This window comes from Dermacentor andersoni, chromosome 6, assembly GCF_023375885.2.
Source record: "Dermacentor andersoni chromosome 6, qqDerAnde1_hic_scaffold, whole genome shotgun sequence".
Lineage (NCBI taxonomy): Eukaryota > Metazoa > Arthropoda > Arachnida > Ixodida > Ixodidae > Dermacentor > Dermacentor andersoni.
In genome coordinates, this window is record NC_092819.1 from 46,427,988 (window position 1) to 46,435,571 (window position 7,584).

Below are 7,584 nucleotides of genomic sequence, written 5' to 3' on the forward strand. Positions count from 1 at the left end.
TTGTTACACCTGGGCGGCGCAAGGGCGTTCGGGGGAGAAGGCATGCGCAAGAGATTAAGAGGGAACCGACGGGTGCCTTACGTCGCAAAGGGGGCCCTCTGCGCAGATTGTTGGCTATAATTCAGCTCACCTGCGTTCCGTTTTTCGTCGTTTGCTTTATCGTTCGGCTGCGTGCCCACATGTAAAGTTCCCGGTTTCGGGACGTTGGTTTCAAGCCATGGAGGATGGCCGCGTGCCACGTGGAGTAGCGGTGCGCTTAGGCTGGGATGCTCGAAACGCGAATGGGGAAGCCATATCTGAGCCGAGATTTGTGTCTGTGGTATTGCTGTATCTGGTTCTGACGGCACATTTTCATTCCTTGCTTTTGGGCAAAAGCTCCACAAGCGTTAATTCTGTCGATCCTTATTTAGTGTCAAACACACGGGCTGTGTGTGTGTGTGCGTGCGTGTGTGTGTGTGTGTGTGTGTGTGTGCGTGTGTGCGTGTGTGCGCGCCTGTGTGCGTGTGTGTGTGTGCGCGCGCGCTAAGTTTCGTAGGTTAATCAACTAAATCATGGGCTGTACGTGCCAAAACCACGTTCTGATTATGAGGCACGCCGTAGTGGGGGACTCCGGATTAATTTGGACCATGTGGGGTTCTTTAACGTGCACCTAAACCTAAGTACACGGGTGTTTTCGAATTTCGCCCGCATCGAAATGCGGCCGCCGTGTCCGGGATGCGAGCCCGCGACCTCGTGCTCAGCAGCCCAACACCATAGCCACTAAGCGCGGAGAACGTTCAAATACTCGTGCTTTACGTAAAGGACATACAGAGCCACGTGCCCCGAGGAAACGCAACTGATAACAAGGCGCCGCGTAAGCTACTCATCGCTAGATCGCGTACCATATGACGGCGCCTCCCAGACCGTCTCGACGAAGAACTGCACAATTTATGTAAGCACGTCCGTCCCGTTTCAGCAACCGCGCACAACACTGCATGCAGCGCGCGCAATGCACACCTGAGAGCGCGCGGCCAACATGCGTGCGTGTGCCTTTGGCTCGCGTGCTCAGGCGGGCGTGCGTAATGTGTCCCGCGCGTCCGCTGTGGGATGGCTCCGCGGCTGACCCTCGGGGGTCAGTGGGCCGTGACCCCGGGCAGGGCGGCCACGCGAGGAGCGCATGCGCAGGCACGCGCCCCACGTGTGGACAGCACGCGCTCACCGGCCGCACCTGCAGTCGGCTTTACGTCTATAAACGTTGCTCACGGTTTGTACAGCGGCCGGTTGCGAGAAGGTTCCCTCCGCAAGCTGCTTGCACTGATATAGCTTTGGCTGTGCTGCTCATCAACGCTCAATCTACATGTACTTACGAGATAAGAAAATTTTGTGCTTCAGAGAACAACTTTGGCTCTTTTATAGGTGTGTTTCTCTTATGCACCGCCTATAGATGAGGTTACTGAAATGTCAGTTGCTGCTGTTTGAAGGTGCACGCGAAGTTATTCATTCATTTAAGCTTGATTTCTATACTGTTCACAAGCTTTTTTTTTTTTACTTTCCGTCTGCGTCCTATCATTTCTTTAGCTTTTTCCCTCAGCTTCCTGGTGTTGAAGCCCTCCTCGATATTGTATTGCCATTTCATCTACTAAGGCCAGCACCTTTTCGTGTTGATTAATGTCTTCTTTGACCTCTTGCTGATTTGTGTTTAGCTGATCTTTAATCTTACTGCACCCTTCATCGGAGTCCAGTGATGGTTGCGACTGTTGCCCTTGAAATCACATACTGTGGTTACCCTGTGAGGAACAGTCGCATCCTCCCGGCCATGCAGGGTTTCCGGGTGCGGATGCGCGTCTCTGCTTTGGTAGGCACCTTCTCATTTAAGTTACATGTGTCATGATTGTTACCTGAACGCTGCGCTGAGAATGACTGCAAAATAAAAAAAAAAATTCCATCGACCACTGTGCTGTAGTGATTGTGCCAGCGGAAGACGCATTCAGTGCACAATGCATCAATTTGTATACAACGTACTTTGGTGACGCCGAAAGGGCGAAGCTCACCGCTAAAGCTGTCAAATGACGCCGCTATATCAGTTTCCCTTAGGACGTGCGCATATATTGTACGGTGGGCAGCAGTGAGCTATGAACAACAGATAACAAGTCGAAAACACAAGCTCCGATTAGGCACTCGAGGCACATTCGACTCTGTGTGCTGCGGACGACTATAGAACCGTTCGCGAGACTTGTGCACCGCGGCGTCTCGAAAACGGCACTGGGCACGGTGTATCAGATACTCTGTAAGCCTGTAGACTTGCACTCCCAATCGCATCCTGCCGTCTGTGCACACGAATACCCGTGCGGACAATCGTCCCCAAACCGTGCCCATATCCTGGCCACGTCAAGCGACCGCAAAGCGCACGCAACCACTGCAAGGGAAGCACATACGAAGCCAGTTGAGCCACTCAGCTGCGCACCAGTCCGGCGCTCGAACATCGCGCCCCACGACCCTATGTACTCGCGCGCTACACACATATAGCGCTCAACACGCTGACGCGGCTTACGGGCCCGCGCAAGCGCCGAGCCCAACGGCTGCCCGCCGCAGGGCCGTGCCCGCGGGGGTGGTGATGTTTCCAGATGGGTAGACAAGCCACCCACCGCCATCGCGCCGCTGAGCCGGCAAATTAGTAGCGGCGTCCGCGCGGCGTTCCTCACTCGAGCCGTCCAGGTGCTTCGCGAAAAAGCCCGCGTCGACAAAAGCGCCGCCGAGTTGTGCGCCGCCTGCAGCTCACGCACCTTGGTCGGCGACGGCCCGCGGCGTCGACTCGCATGAGCGCCCCGGGCCGATCGCGCCTTCGGACGAAGAATCCTTCGAGTGTTGTGCGGCACGCACTTCGGGCCCACTCACTCTCTCTCTCTTTCTCCTCCCGTTCCTCTGTGCCTTTTGCCAGCCTTTCGCTTGGCCCCGTTTATGGTCACCGACGTTTCCTTTACAACGCGCGCGCGCTCGGTTCGCGTAACGACTGATGGAGGTCCCTCCCGTAAATATGAGTTCGTGGCGCTTCGCGCGTGTATTGCTGCCGCCGCCTGCCCCGCCGTGATTGAAGGAAAGCGGGAGCGCAGCTGAAAGACCGTTATAGTCGGTGACTTGAAGCCGGAAAGGAAACCGGAGAGAGAGATGGTTTGAGGGTCGTTGAGGCTACATAGAAGCTCAGGGTCAGGAAATGACACGGCTCTCGACAAAAAGTGAAAAGTGTTGGTTGCAGGCTTGTGCTTACGAGACTCCCTGGACCTTGAGTTTAAGCAAACCAAAAGAAATGCGTAAAGAAACTTCAATTTCACCTGTGATTTCGGGGTACGCAAGCAAACCGTTCCTTACCGTATTGGGTGCCTTGTTCTCTTACGAGCCCGAAATAACAATGAATATTCGGGGTAAATGTTGGCTAGTGGATAAATGGATCACAGTGATTACGAAAGAGAGGATAAAGCGGCCCATAAATGAAGATAACAACGAAACACGCCGAATGAGCTTTCAACAGCGAAGTTGGAGGGAGGGATCGCCAAGAACTTATCTCGCACTTCAAGATGTTTGCCACTCAGTTCCGTTGAACTCGGCATGCCATGAAAGTATTTACTTTAAGGCAAAAAGTGATTTAAAAATCAACGCCCGCAACCATCATTCACCCGTTACCCTGCCTCCTTACGCCACTCCTTAATAACACACACGCGCACGTTTTTGAGACACTGTGCAACGTTGTGCCACAAAGCGAATTATTAGGCTTGAGACAAACCTGCATACCTTGAATCCCCAAGAGAGAGCCCACCTGAAATGAAGAGTCAATCCACTCGATAGGTGAAACGGACTACCATTCGGTGTGATTACCCACCGCGACATATATTTCCATGGCTGTAGCGTTCTGCTGCCCAGCATGAGGTCGTCGGCTCGGTTCCCTGCTGCGGCGACCGCATTTAGATGGGGCGAAGAAGGGGGAGGTGGCAGTAATGAAGAAGCAATCGTGTACTTAAATTTAGGGGCACGTTAAAGGACTCCTAATCGTAAAAATTAATTCGGAGCCCTTGGCCCACTACAGCGTCTCTCAAAGTCCCGGTGGCGCTTTGGGACGTTAAATTTCTGTGAATTGATCAATCACTCTGTATGAGGCCATGGCCATGGACGGTATAACCTAATGACGGAGGGCGCGCCCTTGTATCCATTGCTCCATAAAGACGTTTTTTATACTACTACTATTCCAGTTCTTTTCCTTTCAGTGCTTAGTCGCGGTGTAACGCCTATGACAACAATCGGCGGGTCATGACCGGTGGATGACAATATTATAAGACAGGTTTTGATAAGAAATGAATAGAATCGAGCTAATACAATCGTTACGTTACACCGGTCCAGTGATCATTAATGGAGATGAAGCGTCTATTGTTCTCTAGCCCTTCCATCGAACACGTCCGGACGTATCCAGACGCGTTCACCAAAGCCACTACATTTGTTTGTTTCCCTTATAACAGTGTCATTTTAGGATAGCAGTTATAAAGGTTCTCGGCGGTCAGCGCCAGTGATTACACCAAATATTCGAGAAAAAATATTACCTTTTTGGAAGTCTTTTAACGAAGATACAAGAGTTAAAATTGTAAATAATTAAATCCGATCACGCGCACATCATGGCTTTCATTAAGTAGTAACGTTTGTTGAGAGTGAAAATCAGTTTTACTTAACGCGCACTGATCGTGCGATATTTCGGATGCGTCATGCATAAAAACAAGACAGCGTCTACTCGTACGTATAGTATTGACGCCGCTTTCCTGACTCTATCATGTCGAGAGCTGATAGAAAAGAAAGCAAGCTATAAGCTATAAGAATACTAATTGTGTATTGAACAGAATCGTAAGGCCATTTGCAAGGTGTTCTCTTTTGGTACATCTGTGTTTATTTACGCATGACATTTACTCTCCGCCCCACTGCGGTTCACAATACACTGGCACAGACAGTGACACTGGCGCTGCACTGCGCTTGCTGATTCGAAGATAGGATCGAACAATCCGAATCACGTGACGCACGCAATGTAACAGGGTATGCTGTCACGTTCCGCTTCCGTTGCTCGCGTCGAAGATGCACGCGAAGCAGTGAAGGCCTGCGCGGACCGGTACATTTGCATAATGACAGTTCGGGGAGCCTCGTGCACATTTAGAAATTTCCGAGACGGCGTAAGCGACCACGGAGAGTGCACAGCGCACCGTAAGAACGAAAAATTTTGAAGGAAGCAACTGTTTGTGGGGGAAAAGCGCCGCAGATGTTTGAATACATCGGAGGCAACGTACAGTGACGTGTGCGTGTGTGCATGCAGAAGAGTTCAGACACAGAAGTCAATGAAAAACAGCTGCGCATCTTGAAACGGCTTCATGGTCCTCCGGTTGAAACGTTATTTGTTAGTTTGTGTACAGTGCAATAGCCATGAAGAAATGGTTGTTGTTGACTGAGTGATAGACGTGGTCTAACGTCTCAAGGCTTCCCGCACCCATCGGAATGTGGTGGCCGTGGACGGGACTCGAACCCGGAACCTTGCGTTCAACGACCACCGTCTACCCACTGCGCCACCGCGAATGCTGATAGGTTTTCTAACGTTTACACTGTGTCGAGCAAAAAGAAGCTTGTGTGTTAACTTTACAGACGTTATGCAAGAATCAGTGCGTTGAGATCGTGTGCGACAGAGCACATCAAATGTGTCCGGTGACTGCTGTCGTTCTGAAGTACGTAAACTCACCCTGTATATCCCACAGGTGAACGATGCCTTCAAGCAAAGTGCGGTATTCTACGCACATCGTTCAGTCTTTCAGTACCGGTGCTACGCATTTGGCATTTGGAAAATTATGAATTATTTCTGTGGTGCATCTGGGTCCGAAGTGAGAAGTCTTTTCTTTCACAAGAACTGTTTGCTAATCGGATACGTTCGCCACCGTGAACGCCCGACTTTCGTTCTTACGAGCAACATTAACGTAAGAAATGTGTACCCAAAACGGGCCTCGTTTAGATTATTTGGTGCTCTTACAGGAAACTGTGTGATCTTACGGGCATTATAATAAAGCGCTATATTAGAGGGTATACCATCAATTGCTGCATCAATAGGAGAGTTGCGGATGGATGGATGGATGGATGGATGGATGGATGGATGGATGGATGGATGGATGGATGGATGGATGGATGGATGGATGGATGGACGGACGGACGGACGGACGGACGGATGGACGGATGGACGGATGGACGGACGGATGGACGGACGGATGGACGGATGGACGGACGGATGGACGGACGGATGGACGGATGGACGGATAGACGGATGGACGGATAGACGGATGGACGGATGGACGGATGGATGGATGGATGGACGGATGGATGGATGGATGGATGGATGGATGGATGGATGGATGGATGGATGGATGGATGGATGGATGGATGGATGGATGGATGGATGTACGGACGGACGGACGGACGGACCGACGGGTAGATGGATGCTATGAGCGTTGCCTTTGAAACGGTGCCTACAAGCACCTTCAAGTTTTTATTTTGCCTAATGTCCTGCCTATGTGTGTGTGTGTGTGTGTGTGTGTGTGTGTGTGTGTGTGTGTGTGTGTGTGTGTGTGTGTGTGTGTGTGTGTGTGTGTGTTGTCTGTGTGTGTGTGTGCGTGCGCATGCGCGCGTGTGTGTGTGTGTTTGTGTGTGTGTGTGTGTGTGTGTGTGTGTGTGTGTGTTGTCTGTGTGTGTGTGCGTGCGCATGCGCGCGCGTGTGTGTGTGTGTGTGTGTGTGTGTGTGTGTGTGTGTGTGTGTGTGTGTGTGTGTGTGTGTGTGTGTGTGTGTGTGTGTGTGTGTGTGTGTGTGTGTGTGTGTGTGTGTTGTGTTGTGTGTGTGTTGTCTGTGTGTGTGTGTTGTCTGCGCGCGACCACAACGCCTCCGTTGTTTTTCGTCTCCCTACTTTTACGTCTCCCTTTTTTCGTCTCCCTACCAAACCTCCAATTGCATTTTACTAGTTTTTTATTTATTTATTTATTTATTTATTTGCTTGTACATACTGCAGCGCAATAAGTGCTATAGCAGAAGTGGGTTAACAGAGGGAAATTATACACCGCAAAGTACGATACAACGATGAGGGTGATGTGTTCAGACCATACATATTGGATGGCAGATACAAAACTTTAGCATGGGCATGAGCGAACAAACCCAGGTAAGGCATTCCAGTTTTCTATTGAACGAGGGAAAAAGTTGAATTTAAACATATTAGTGCGTGCAAAGTAGGGCATGAAGTTTAACTTGTGATGCCGTCTTGCCGATGACTCTTGCGCGAGATTAGTGCAGTTATATTTTGAAAGTCTAACGGAAGAATTGACGATGCTGTGCAAGAAATCTAACGATGCTATGCGGCGACGTGAACGGAGCGAAGTTCAATTCAAGGATCCGAAGTGCAGAAGAGGATGAAAAGTCAAGATCATAACGATGACATTAGGCCGTATTTACTTTCCCTCTCTAATGTTGCTCTCTGAACGCTCTCTCGTGGTCAACGACTTCGATATGGTGAATGGGGAACATACGAGGTGCTACCAAAAAGTTCGGAAAAT